At 37.9% G+C, this 13,867-nt stretch overlaps 1 protein-coding gene across 4 annotated transcripts in view; it reads left to right on the top strand.

Moving 5' to 3' along the window:
• Positions 1-13,867, top strand: part of LOC131046144 (lon protease homolog, mitochondrial) — a 149,527-nt gene that overhangs the window by 39,941 nt on the left and 95,719 nt on the right. The window lies entirely within an intron of this gene.

Here is a 13,867-nt window from a genome sequence, read left to right on the forward strand (position 1 = left end):
TTGCGGATATGCATGTCTCCCAGGCAGGTCCTACTCCCTTGTTTTGTGATAATCAGGGAGTGCTCAAACTCGCCAAGAATCCAGTCTTCCATGAAAGAACCAAGCATGTGTAAACTCATTGTCACTATATTCGACAGTTGGTTGAAGACGGATCCATCCAGTTGCTGTATGTTCCTACCTCGGAGTAGCCAGCAAACATCTTCACCAAGCCCCTTGGTCCTGATAAATTTGTAAAATTCAGGGGGTCTATAGGTGTAGTTAATAGATTGAGCATTAAGGGAGGGTATTAGAATATTAAAATATTGTTAATGCTCAATAGTATATATTCTTTTTTAGTAAGATCTTCTACGATCTTATCAACAGTTTCTTATTAGAAACTTGCTATTCTTGTAAATACTTCTGTACTATTTATGAGCATCTTGCTCATTCTGTTATTCAATCAATTCTTTGAAATCCATATGCTTCTGCATTTGTTTTATTGGGTAGCTTCCTTTGTTATGTATGCCGAAATACAAGGGGGGGCTTATGCTTGGCTTGTTCAATTCACAATGAAGGTCTAGACCATAGTTTAAAGACTCGTGGACTCGCCACGGACTTGCGAGTCCAGTGGCTCCACAAGTCGACTCGGCAAGGACTCGCGAGGCGAGTCTTTTTGAAAGATTTGCGAGTCTTTCTCATGAACTGGCGTGAGTCAAATACACGGACTCGCGAGTCAATTACACGAACTCACGTGACCCAGTTATGACGCCCAACAATGTTAAAAAGTGAATTTTTTGCATTTTTTCATTTATTTGCCTTTCTTTTTTGACTTGGATGAAATTGATCCATATGGTAATTGGACCGTGAATGAACAAAATGATGGTGATGATGTCCTCCTTACCAAAGAACTCATCGAAATAGAGAGAGGAGCATCACAAGAAGTAGGAGGAGCAAGATTGGAGGAAATGGAGGAGGATGAAGATGAGGACGAAGATGATGACTTTCATTTAGAAGAAGAATCATCTCACCATTTAGATACCAAAACACCCACTGCTATTACACTTCTAGCTGAAGGCCTGAAAAATTGAGCTATAATAGGAGAAGTGCAAAGAGGAAGATGTAGTCTTCTCTTTAGTTTGTTTATTGTTGTTTTTCACATTTGGAGTTGGACATATCATTATATGTAATTTTGTAAATATTTATAAACTTATGCTGCTATTATACATTTTAGAGTTTGAAACTATGAGTAATGAGTATGATTTTATGAGTATGAATTATGAAATTTCAAATATTGAGTGTTTGGAGATCATATGACATGTGTAATGTTTCAATTATGGCTTGTATGTTCTCTAAATGCATTAATTTCTTTATGTTTATTTGTAAAACTACGGTTTTTTTTTTTGCTGAGTCCTTGCCGAGTCTTTAGCAAGTCTGAGTCTGAGTCCTATTTTTCGGTTTGTTGAGTCCGAGTTTGAAAACTTTGGTCTAGACAATGAAGCTGTATCATTTGGGTCTTGGATCATGGACTTCAATAAAACTGAAAAGGAGATAAAGGTTTAGAAGTTCTGATCTATTCCTAAGAATTCAAGAGACGGTATTGACTAGGTGAACCCAATAACAACACTTTGCTTCGCCACACTAGGACAACTACACAAAGTGGGTGCAATCTTCAAGGGATGTGTTTATGATTTTCACGTCATAAATAACTACCATCAAATCGAACAATATTCATCTAGATAAATAATAAAATAGAAGCCTTTGTGGATAAGTTGCATTGTGTAGTGTGCCTTCTAGAAGCCTCTGTGGATAAGTCAGGTTCATTGAACCTGGACATGCTGACTTGGAACAATCAGATTGGTTGGAAGATGACGAGGCGCCACCTCAGCGTGTTGGATGTCCTCCTTGAATTCTCCAATTTTTGTCAAGAAGATGTCTATGTATGAAATTTTTTTTGGAATACTCTTGTCACCATCTAATTCTGATTGGGAGCTTGTCTTTAATTCTTCAGGAGATGAAATCCTTCAAGAAGTTCGAAATTCTTTTCTATATTTTCACCAGGTCTGAGGATTTTTCTTTCTTGATGCCCTGAAATTCTTTCAAGCGCCTTGAATTTGGAGAAGAATTCCTCCATGCTTTTGCCACAATTGAGGAAATTGGAATTTTTCTGCGAAGTATTTCTCATACTTAGACTTGAAAATAAATAACCAAGTCTCAAATTCTGCTTAATAGACACCAAAATCCTTGACAATTCTGTTAGTTTTAGTGATCAGATTAACAATTAATGAGCAGAAAACAAAATGCACAGAAAGAAGAACACACAACACAAATATACCCTGGGAAAACCTCCTTCTTGGAGGAAAAACCCAACATCTAACGTCTCAGATCTGCCTTAGATTAATCACAGAAATAGGTTACAACTTTGCCCAGCTAGGGCACAAACATAAGTGACAACTTATCTGATCCTGGGACCTGAGATCAGACTTGAAGAAGTCTCCAACATGCAGGTACTATTGCTTGTAGTAGGTTTGGCAGCCTCGGAACAGCCGAGGGTGATGTTCGCTCAGCTGGTAATGAAGTTCGCCCAGCTAAGAAGATATTCGCTAGGGCTTAGATTGAGATCGCAGACCTTCAAATATATTCGCTGATGTATCAGAGTTATTCGCCGTTGTATTGCGGAGATAGTTCACTGAAAAAGATGGTATGAACAATGATAAGTACCTTGTACTTATAGGCGACTTAACCTTTAATTCTTTAAGTCGGCTAGCATATATTAAATTACAATCAAATGTATTAGAGGTGGCGCCAAACTGAATTAGGTCCACACGTTATACATTAATATAGGTCATGCCCTATATGCAAGAAAACATACACAACATACATAAGTTGAAAGAAGGCAAGAATGGTGATTTCAATTAATTATAAGGCCAATGGCCAACTTACAGTTGTAAAATACAGAATAATACAAGAGAAGTGAGAGAGCATAGAATAGCTCAAGCCAGTAGGGAGAGAACCCTTTACAATGAGGCTTAACAACCTTTATATAGAAAAATGGTTACAAGAGTGATCATGACCCCTCTATGTCAGTCTGGGTGTGCAGGGAAGTGCATGCACTTGACTTCTGTACATGCAAGCAATCTAGCCATACCTTGAAAAGGCAACCCGGGAAAGGGTGGATTGATTGATCTTCCAAAGTTAGAGTATGCAGACATGACATAAGTCACCACAACAAGCATGGTCCCGTACCTCTCTTGATGGAAAGCCTGCCAAAAACATTAAATGCACCCCTATGACTCCACAAAAGAAGGTGCACAAGTCACAAAAGTTGTTGGAGCATTTAAAGCTTTGAGTGTTAATCACGCCGTCTGAAAGTGTTGCAAGCCAGAAGGAGTTTGGAAAACTTCGGGGACTTGAGTCACCGAAGTTGGTGCGAATTTTAGAGACCTGGGTCACCGAAGTTGGGGGAACTTCGTATTAGAATAATATCTTTCTCTTTGTGTTATTAATGGTCATTTAAGTTGTTTCTAATTTCGCCTCTAGTTAACGATTGTTTCTTTTAGAAACATCGTCTTTGTAACTTTATTTAAAGGAGCTTTGTCTCCTTGATTAATTGAACAACATCGATTCTTTGAAATCCATATGCTTTTGCATTTGTATTATGGTATCAGAGCCTGAATAAAGAATTTGTGAATTCTTTTCCGAGATTTTTCGGGCCTCTTAGTTTTGCTGCAGATTTTCGAAAAAATTGTGTTCAAAAGTCCGTTTTGGACTGTGTTTATGCCGTGTAACGGGATTCTTCCTGTTCGAGTCTGTCTAGCGAGGGTTTTCGGCATTTTTCGGTGCGGTACAGACCCGCCATTTTTTTCTACAACCTGCAACTTGGTCAAACCCGCGTTTTTTGACTTTCGGCTAGGGTTTTGACCTCCAGATTCAGTCGAAATTTTTTTCTGAGTACAGATTCGTGGTGGGTTTTTCGAGATCTCAACTGGGTCATCATCAGAATTTTTTGGGTGCCTCGATTTTTGTGCCTTGATTTTCGAGCCAGCGGATCCAGATTCCGACAGCAGATTCGTTCCGGGTTTTTCGCAAGGATTTCTTGGTTGTCTTCAGATTTTTTTGGGTCAGCCAGAATTTTTTTCTTGAAATTCGTGCCCATCGTACTTCATTTTTTTTGAAGTCTGTACTTGCATATGCCTTTGTTTCTGCTTTGGGATTCGAATTTTTTGAATTCTGTGCCAACGCCTCTTCTCAGTTTTTCGTTTTCCGTGCATTGGGAAACGTGCAAGATGGTGTCATTGACCAACTTGATGTTGGAAGGCAGTCAGGTTTTGTGCACTTAGCATCTTCTCAGTACCGCGTTTTTTGTGCCTCAAAAAATGTGAAGATGGCTTATGGGCATCGATGTTTGTTTCGGTTTTTAATAGTTTTTTACCTAAAAAAAGATTCTGATGGGTTTTAATATTTTTTTCCCTTGAAAAAATCTGTGGGTTTTAATAATTTTGTCCTAAAAATTATCTGTGGGTTTTTAAATATTTTTTGTCCTTGTAAAAAAAAAAATCATGAGGGTTTATGATTTTTTCCTCAAAAATTGTACTTTGCTGCAGTCTGTTTTTAGTCGCACCTGGAGTAGTTGTGCGAACATCTGCACTAGTCTCTTGTTTGCAGTCTATTTTTCGAGCATCTTGCTCATTTGCAATAGTTTGGAGGGTTTGCCGATTTTTTCCTCAAAATCGTGACAACTGTTCTTGGTGTGTCTCTAGTTACAGGGAGGAACAGTTCTCCAACATCAGGTTGGACGGTTGGTGTTGTTTTGGGTATCTCTAGAAGTTCTGCAATTTCTGGGAGGGTTGGTGGCACACTCATCTCAAGTGGCAGAGTTAGTGGCAGGCTCTTGTTTTCTGTTGCAGCATGTTCTGAGAAGAAGGGGGCAACCTTCTCTGTTATTTCTCTTGGTAATTAGAACGATGACCATTAAGGGAGGGTATTAGAATAATATCTTTCTCTTTGTGTTATTAATGGTCATTTAAGTTGTTTCTAATTTCGCCTCTAGTTAACAATTGTTTCTTTTAGAAACATCGTCTTTGTAACTTTATTTAAAGGAGCTTTGTCTCCTTGATTAATTGAACAACATCGATTCTTTGAAATCCATATGCTTTTGCATCTGTATTACTTCGGAGACCTGGGTCACCGAAGTTGGGAAGACTTAGCAACTTGGGAACTTAGGGGTTCCGGAGTTCTGGGGTTGAGGAAGAGAAGACCTAAGAACTTTGAAGACGTGGGTCACTGAAGTTGGGGGAACTTCGGAGACCTGGGTCGTCGAAGTTGGGAAGACTTGGGAACATGAGAACTTCAGGGTTTCAGAGTTCCAGGGTTGAGGAAGAGAAGATCTAGGAACTTGAGAACTTGGGGGTTTTGGAGTTCCGGGGTTTAAGACCTAGGAACTTGGGAACCTAGGGGTTCGGGAGTTCCCGGGTTGAGGACTTAGGAACTTGGGAACTTGGGGGTTCGGGAGTTTCGAGGTTGAGGACTGAGGAACTTGGGAACCTGGGGGTTTCGGGGTTGAAGACTTGGAACTTGGGAACCTGGGGGTTTCCAAGTTCTAGAGTTGAAGTCTTGGAACTTGGGAACTTGGGGGTTCCAGAGTTCCGAGGTTGAAGACTCGGAACCTGGGGGTTGTGGAGTCCCAAGTTTGAAGACTTGGAACTTGGGAACCTAGGGGTTTCGAAGTTTTGGGGTTGAGGAAGAGAAGACTTAGGAACTTCGGAACCTGTGGGTTCCAGAGTTCCGGGGTCAAGGACTGAGGAACTTGGGAACTTGGGGGTTCCGGAGTTTCGGGGTTGAGGACTTAGGAACTTCCTTCTGACAAGACAACACCTCACACTTCATGATTCCATTGTTTCCTCCTTGATCAAACTGGGGTAGCGCTGGTCCATGGAAACATATCTCTGATCAGTTCTCACTGATGGACCAAGGGTGTCATAAAATGACAACAATAGACTTGGCAAGATTCTTTTCCACCTTCACAAAATGTTCCATCTATGTAAGGCAGACTTTGTAGATTGCATTAAATATGAGGGTGGACTTAAGAGATTTTATTCCACAGGCAAGTTGGTGTTCATGGAAATCTTTCATATGTGGGTGGACTTGGCAAAAAGTCTTCCACCTCTCTGCAAGTTATCCCTTCACCCCTTAGGTGGACTTTGTGGGAAACATTCCTCACTACTGGGTGGACTTGATGGAATGTTTTTCTCATCAAAACCAGATTTCATAAAAAACAAACTTTCTCCACACTTCACCAAATTTGAATCTCATGATTTTGGTATTTTCTTCATCGTGTCTTTGAATCCATTGAATCTCCACAAATTTAGGAACTTGACACCCTTTTGAATTAAATTTGAACTTTGAACAAGATTTTCAATCATTTTCACCAAAATTCCGAGCCAAAAGTGCAAACCCTAGATCCCCTTTCCAAAATAGAAAACAAGATTCCCTAAGAAATAGGAAAAACTTTCTAAAAATAGCCACTCTAGGGATCGTGCTCAAAGTGCTAAAAATGGAACCTCTTTAAAAATAGGAAAAAGCAAAAAGCAAAACTTTCCAAAAATAGAAAGTTGTCCTATTTGACTCAAAGTAATTGCGTTTTTTGTCCTTCGGATTCCTTAAGCACATTGATGGTGTCAAGACACTGTTCTGACCATGATTTCCTCAACTGACTCTAACTCCTCATTGCAAAAAGACTAGTGATTCGCAGCTGCGACTTCAAGGCAAAACCCTAAAAAGCAAAAACATGGGGTCGCCATTTGCAATGGGGCGATGTGTGAAAAGGTCACAACATGATCGTAATAATTGCAAGAAAAACAATAACCATAAAAATAAGCATTGTTGTATCTACCCATATGAGCATGTTCAGCATTAGAAAACTTATTGAAGTTACCAATTCTGTTTTTAAGAATAAAACCAGCATTAGACTTCCGTTGTTCACCTCTAGATTATTTAGAACATTGACCTTCCTCATGACCAACTACACACTCTTGTCAAGAGATTGCTTTTGTGAGCTCAATGGACCATCAAGAGTCATAGTACTATTCTGAAAAGTATTCTCATTACTGAATTGTAGTGAAGATTTCTCTCACTTTCTTAAAGAGATAACTTCATTTTTCAAGTTTTTCACAGACTGCTTCTTTGTCTTTAATTTGCTTTCTCAGCTCTTCCTCTAACTTTCTTGCTTCGTTAGTCTGAATTTTCAGATCAGCCACCATCTTCTCGGCAGCTTCTAGAGCCAAAGACTTTTCAGAAACTTTGCTATTTTCTTCTTGTAGCAGGAGCTTAAGATTTTGGTTTTTTCTTTTTAATTTCTTGATCTCACTAAGAGCACTAATCAGCTCTTATTCAAGAACAACCTCCACATTGTCTTCATCAAAACAATCTACTTCTTCTCGAAAGTCTTCAACTGCCATAAACAAAATCTCATCATTCAGATTTTCTTCCTCACTGCTAGGAGTAGAGTCATTGTCTTCTTTAGAATATAGGCTTTTCTTGAATCTTTGAAACTTCCTTCCTCTTTTCACAAATTTCTTACTGTTTTTGAACTTAGAATCTCTTTCATTATCGCTGTCATCCTCTTTCTCGTAGGGACACTTTGATGCAAAGTGACCTATTTTCCCACAATTGAAACATTTTAATGGCAGCTTACCCTTGTATTTCCCAGAGCCTCTTTTCAGCTTTCTTACAAGATGTGCAGCTTTGTCTTCAGACTCTTCTTCAGAACTTGCACTGGATACTTGCTCCTTTTCTTTACTCTTCTTCGAAACTTTAAAGGCTGTTTCCTCCTTAGATGCATTCTCAACATTAGTTCGCATATCATATGTGGTAAGAATTCCATGAAGCTTATCATTTATCAACAGTAAGCTGATCCAAATCTGTCATCTCCTCAATGACAGAAACTTTGACATCAAATTTCAGGGGCAGCGTGCGTAAGACTTTATGAACTACTGTTTTGGCTTCAACTGTATCTCCAAGACCTTTCAGAGCATTAACTACTTCGTCTACTCTCAGGAAGTAGACTGCAATGCTTTCATCCTCCTTCATTTAAGACTCTCAAACAACGTTCTATGTGTTTGCAGCTTAGCCTTTTTAACTTTATCGTCACCTTCATATGCATTCTTCAGTTTGTCCCAGACTGCTTTTGCTGTGTCACAGTGCATCACTTTAACAAACTCTGATTTTGATAGACCAGATAGAATTGCATTCATTGCTTTGGCATTGTTCTCAAACACCTTCTTTGCATCAGGATCTGTAGGTGGTGTGGTTGGAATGGTGTATCCATTCACAATGCTCATCCAGACATCAAAGCCTAGAGACATGATATATGTCTTCATCCAGATACTCCAAAAAGCATAATTCGCACCATCGAACAGAGGTGCTTGGTTTGTAGCAAGACCTTCTAAGGCATTCATATTTGACACAGGCTGAACTAACTCTCAGGCTTTTAAGCTTTAATAGAGAGCACCTGCTCTGATACCAATTGAAAATCAAACAAAAAACACTGAGAAGGGGGGGGATGTATCAGTGTTTTAACACGATTTACAACTTAATAGAAAAATTAAAAGCTTGAAACTAGAGAGACAAAGACACAGATGTTTATCTCGTGGAAAACCCTACAGGGTAAAAAACCATGGTTCTCACTAACAAAAATGGGCTCCAACCCAGTTTCATCAAAGAGCACCCACTCTTACTGCCTAAGGCTCCAACCTTTACAAACAAAATTTAAAAAAATGAAACACACTGGTAAGCTTACTGTTTTATTCTGAAATGTATAAAACTCATAACAGCAACAAACTCAATGAAAGACACATACTTTCCACAAATCAGAACTAGTACAAGAACTTAAGACAGATTAAATTATCTGCTCAGTTCTTTCTTTAATTACCAAAGACCTAAACTTTGAGAAATAAAACTTGAAAACTTGGTCTCAGTATGACAGCATTTAAGCGAAGGACAAGACGGCAGCTGTTGTGCACATAGTTGTTTCTGAGAACACTTGCAGACAGACATAACTTATTCCACATCAACTCTCCTCACACTTCCTTTACACGCAGGTTCAAAAGTTGATAAATATTCAGCAGCAACAAAAGGAATAATCAGAAGAACATATTGATCATTACGCCTTAAGAATTTGACTCAGAAATCTGATCATATTATGAAGAATCCCTACTCCAAAGTAGTGAGAAAATCCAATGCCACGTTCAAGATACAAGTCATGCCTCAGCAGAAGACTAGTAGTACATACAAAACTCTGTCTTAAGAAAAATGAGACTAATGACTGATGAAACGTCCAACATATACTCCTTACGCTTCAGCACTCTGCCTTCATAATGCGTTCCGAATTTTACAATACTCCCAAAACTTCATAAAGCAATAATCATCTCACACACACACACTCAGCTATAGATGAAAAAATATGGCCAGCTATCAAGAAGAAAATGCAAGATACTCATCTTCCTATATCACAACCTTAGCATCAGTTACAAATGCCCAACCACCAAATGAAGAACACACCAATCGAGATGAGAAAAAAACGTCTCTGTGCAGCACTCTGATCACACACAGGATACTTGGCCAACAAACACAACAAACATCATACGAGCAGAAAAATGTCTTCTAACATATTTGCCGACTGTCAATCATCTGGGAAAGCTTTGCCAGAAACACAGAGAAAGCAAACAGTCAAAAGAATCTTGATCTACAAATACTGAAAATACGATTCCATCTGGGCTTACACAAACAGTGTAACTGCCCTGACAAGATGAAGAATAAACGGTTCTGAACACACCGCCCAAACAGAACAACTGAAAACGCAGAGGAATTTCAGACATCTCTGCAATTACAAACCGACACAAATAAACTGAAAAGGTATTGCCACATGGAATCATACGAACTAGGAGAAAAGATACTGCCACTTGGAGTCATACGAACTGTAAGAGCAAAGTGAGCAAAAAGATCGCAGATCAAAGAGCATTGGAAACATGCTGACATAAAAACAACGCCCAGCTGAGGGATGTCAAAAAGCATCAATGACAAAATATTGTCTACATAAGGCTCTTGCTCCCTCAACATATCTTATAAATGAAGATACTTTCTCATTGTAAAGGGTTCAGTTAAATTGTTGTAACTTGTTTTGAAGTGGGACAAAAGTGAAGATCAATGACTTGTTCTTTGATAAGATCTTGATTTAGTGCATGTGGGTTTCAATGTGTTTGGTTTGTTGATGATGGATTGAGTTCTTCAAGATTTGTATGGCACTTTGGTTGTAATAGTAAATTATTAGAGGACATTGAAAAGGAATGCTAAACTTGGTAAGGATGCACTAAAAGTAGATGGCTGTTGAGGAAGCATTAACAACCCCTTGATACTTGACCTTTTTGGATGATAGAGCAATAGCATGCTACTTCTTGCTCAGCTAACTAATAGTATCTAAACTGGGATGAAAGTTGTAGCTGAATGTGTACTTGTGATCATTTGAATTGACCACCCAAGTGGAATCTGTGTATCCAACCAAGTTGTAGCTTTGCCTATTGAATTGTGAATCCCATAACTTTGAATACCCTAGAAATAATGCAATATCCATTTGACAGCTTTCCAATGGACTTATGTGGCTCTTGCATAAAGTGAGAAACCATGCCAATGATATACTAAACTTTTCAAATGAGTGCGGGTTAGATGGATGAGACTTCCTACAAGCTGTAAATATAAAGTGGCATCAACGAGTGGAATAAAAGAATGTGCCTCAATCTTGAGAGGACGGTAGTTGGAGTAGGCTTACAATCAGCCATATGAAATAATGAAACTAAGAAAGTAGACCAGAAACATACATGAAATGAAACTAAGAAAGTAGATCAGAAACATACACAAGCTGAACAAGACCTGTTACAAATATGGATTGAGTAACCTCTATCTCGAGAAAGTGATGTAGAAGACTCAAATTAGTCATAACAGACTTGACATGAATATCAGTTTTCACTGAACTAGTGATGGATGAAGAACTCCTCCTGATGACTAGATCATCAACATATAGAACAAAATCTTAAGTGCATTATCTTGCCATAGAATATATAATGAAATTGAGAGGGTAGATTAGAAACATACTTGAGTTGAGCAACACTTATCTTGAAATCGGATTGAGTGATCTCTATCTTGAGAAAGCAATGTAGAAGACCCAATTTAGTCATAACAAATATGACATGAAGAGCAGATTTCACTCGACTAGTGATGGATGAAGCACTCCTTCTGATGACTAGATCATCAACATGTAGAAGAAAATTGAAAGTGCCTTATCTTGCCATAAAGTATAGACATTCAAATCAAAGTGACACTCAGAGAATTTGACTATGAGAAGAAATGTATTTATCTTGGCATACCAAGCTTGAGGGGCTTACTACAGATAGAGTTTTGAAGTTTGCACGTGAAAGAGGAATCTTGAACAAACCCCAGTGGCTGCTCAGTACATATCTCCAATTGAAGATTTCCATCAAGAAATACACTTTTCACATTCCTCAAGTGTACAATCAAATGACAAGCAACAACAATGGCAAGAGTGAGAAATCATTGCCACCAAACACATACAAAGTCAGAAGTTTCCAATGAAAACTATATTCTTCTTGTCAGTCATTATTTGTTCCTTCATGTTGTTTTGTTGTGGAGAAGAATAAGTTGGGCATTGTGTGAAAGGGTAATGTGCCATGATCTTCAATGAAAATGGCTTATGACTCGGGAATTTTGAAGAAAAATGGATGGTATTGCGAATGTTGTTGCAATAGGCCATTGGAGGCATATTTTGGAAGTAGAGTCCAGCATATTATTATTTTGCTGATTTAAGACTTGCAGAGAAAGAAAGGATGTTAAGGTAAGATCACCCTTTGCTGTGTAACAAAATTAATTATGTTAAGGTAAGATCACCCTTTGCTGTGTAACAAAATTAATTATTTGTGATTGGTTAGTAATTTCAATCATATTAGTATAAATGATTGAAGACATTGACTATATGTAGTAGGTTGAGTGACTTATCCTTGAAATTATATATTGATGCCTATTCTTCAGAACAAATAAAATACCAAATGAGTCGTTAGTAATGTCATTGGGTAGAAATGATGGATATTGTTTTTTTTTGGATGCAAAAGTGTGGGGTTTATTTTTGGAATTGGATATATTAACATTTTTTATATTAATTTTGTAAATGGAGAAATAATGTATTTAACACCTTTAAATTTGAATGTTTAGTTTTATAATGTTGTCAAATGTTTGTATTCTCAGAGCCATCCATGCTTTAATTAGGCTTTAGGATACTCGCATCCGACATCAAGTAGATAGAGTGTAATAGAGTCAAAAGAGGAGGTTGGAGGACACAAGAGATTGGAGGGACCTTTTCCATCTTGAGCTATCCTCTTGCTTCAAAGATGGTACTTTGTGTGGGAGGCACCTCACTTGTGTCCCTACTTGGAGCAAAGGGGCCTTTGTAGTTTTAAGTTGTGATTTTTTGGATAGTTGAGTATGTTTGAATTTACAAGCTTGGAGATTTGTATGAATAATTGAGTATGTCTCGATCCATAGACTTGCAAATTTGTAACTATGGATAGTTGACTATGTGTTGATCTAGTATCTACATAAGGATTGGTGTTGTTTATGGGGATAGTTGAGTATGTTTTGATTCATAGTCGGAGTATCGCTTTGTGGATAGTTGAATATGTCTTGATTCACATGCTGAGTATGTTTGAATACACGTCGGAGTATCGCTTTGTGGATAGTTGAATATGTCTTGATTCACATGCTGAGTATGTTTGAATACACAAGCTTGGAGATTTATATGAATAATTGAGTATGTCTCAATCCATAGACTGGAGATTCGTAACTATGGATAGTTGACTATGTGTTGATCCACATAAGGATTGGTGTTGTTTATGGGGATAGTTGAGTATGTTTTGATTCATTGTTGGAATATCACTTTGTGGATGGTTGAATATGTCTTTATTCACATGCTGAGTGGTGTTCTTGTGGATAGTTAAGTATATCTCAATTCCCAAGAAGAGTGGTGTACTCGAATAGTTCAGAATGTCTTAATCCATAGGTATTGTTGGATGGGTAGGACATCCACTTATGTTTGGTTTGGTGTGTCTTGGGTGAGTGAGGAGATTTAGTGGAGCAGCTTCATCAAATTTCTAGATGAATTGATGTGTTCAGTCCATGCAAGTTTTGTACTTTGTTTGGATGGACGAATACGGGGGAAATGTTGGAATTTAATATTACAACTATATTATAGTTTAGGGTAGAGTATATGAATAAATTTAGTGTTATAATGTTAATAGTTTTTTGGTAGTTACTTTCCCATAATATTGTTTGGTAGTTTTGTATGGAAATAAATGACTTTATAAGGCACTGCATCTGGATGTACTATCTCAAATGAATCTATCATATTGTATCACTACATATTTGGTGTTATATCTTTGTGATTTATGCTTATGGTTTCACCAGTTGTTGACCTCAGATTTTGTTTGTTTCACTAAAACCTTACAGCTTGCCTCAAACCGAAGCATGAGATGAAGGATATAGTATGACATAGAAAATGAAATGCTTTATCACATTTGTTCAATCCCTTAATCTTATCAGCTTCTATATTGGGTTCTCTTTTAGTTTGCTGAATTATACTAATCAATCCCTTAGCCCTTTGCAGTATTGTCATTTCACTTTTTCTTGTGAAATAGTTGTAGGGTGTTGGAATCAAGATTTGTTGTTGGAGATCCATTGCAGGGAAAATAAAGTATGCAAAAATGAATGTCATGGAATGATGTTTATCTGTGTTGTTTGATGGTGATGGAATGATCTTTATCTGTTCAAGATT

Source organism: Cryptomeria japonica, chromosome 4, assembly GCF_030272615.1.
Source record: "Cryptomeria japonica chromosome 4, Sugi_1.0, whole genome shotgun sequence".
Lineage (NCBI taxonomy): Eukaryota > Viridiplantae > Streptophyta > Pinopsida > Cupressales > Cupressaceae > Cryptomeria > Cryptomeria japonica.